This window comes from Octopus bimaculoides, chromosome 1 (assembly GCF_001194135.2).
Source record: "Octopus bimaculoides isolate UCB-OBI-ISO-001 chromosome 1, ASM119413v2, whole genome shotgun sequence".
Lineage (NCBI taxonomy): Eukaryota > Metazoa > Mollusca > Cephalopoda > Octopoda > Octopodidae > Octopus > Octopus bimaculoides.
Window position 1 is genome coordinate 15317666 of NC_068981.1, and position 837 is coordinate 15318502.

Genomic DNA, 837 nt, shown 5'->3' on the forward strand with positions numbered 1-837 from the left:
ATATATATATATATAAATTTGCACTAAGCGTAATGATGTTTAAAAAGCAAACTACTGTGGAGTGTTCTTTTGCTTCTTCTAAGAGACAGTGATTTAGATATTAGTGCTTTCTTTATGGTTTGCTGCATTGTGTCACCGGGGTGGGGGGAGGTTGAGGTTGTTGTATTCTCTATTTGCAAGGCATTCTTATATTTTTAGGTCTTCCGCATTTAGAATTATAGTTTCATGGTTTAAGGTTTCTATTCATGCGAAATCGCATTTGGGGCGGGGGCGCTAAAATAAGTACCAGTTGAACACTGAGGCCGACATAATCGACTCCTCCAAAACTGCTGCCCTCGCGGCAAAATTTGAAACCATTATTATAGTCATTGTTTGAAATTTAGATTAAATTCTATGAAATCTACGAGTCTAATACATGACTGATATTTCTGCAGTTACTCTGTACATATTATCTTCATCATAATCAGCACTAACATCATAGTAATTCCGACCACTATCACTACCATCCAAAGACACCTTAAAATTTTGCATTCATTTACTTCTTAAGGGTCGGATTGTGATATGGGTTAGAATTAACAAGCGTTCCTCTGAGTTTGCTTGACCTGCTATTGGACTCGAAAGTACATATTTCGTGATGTCCCCTCTCATTCTCCCCCCTCCTCTCTCTCTCTGTCTGTCTGTCTGTCTCTGTCTCTCTCTCGCTCTCTGTCTGTCTGTCTCTGTCTGTCTCTGTCTCTGTCTATGTCTCTGTCTCTCTCTGTCTGTCTCTCTCTCTCTCTCTCTCTCTCTCTCTCTGTCTCTCTCTCTCTCTCTCTCTCTCTCTCTCTCTCTCTCTCT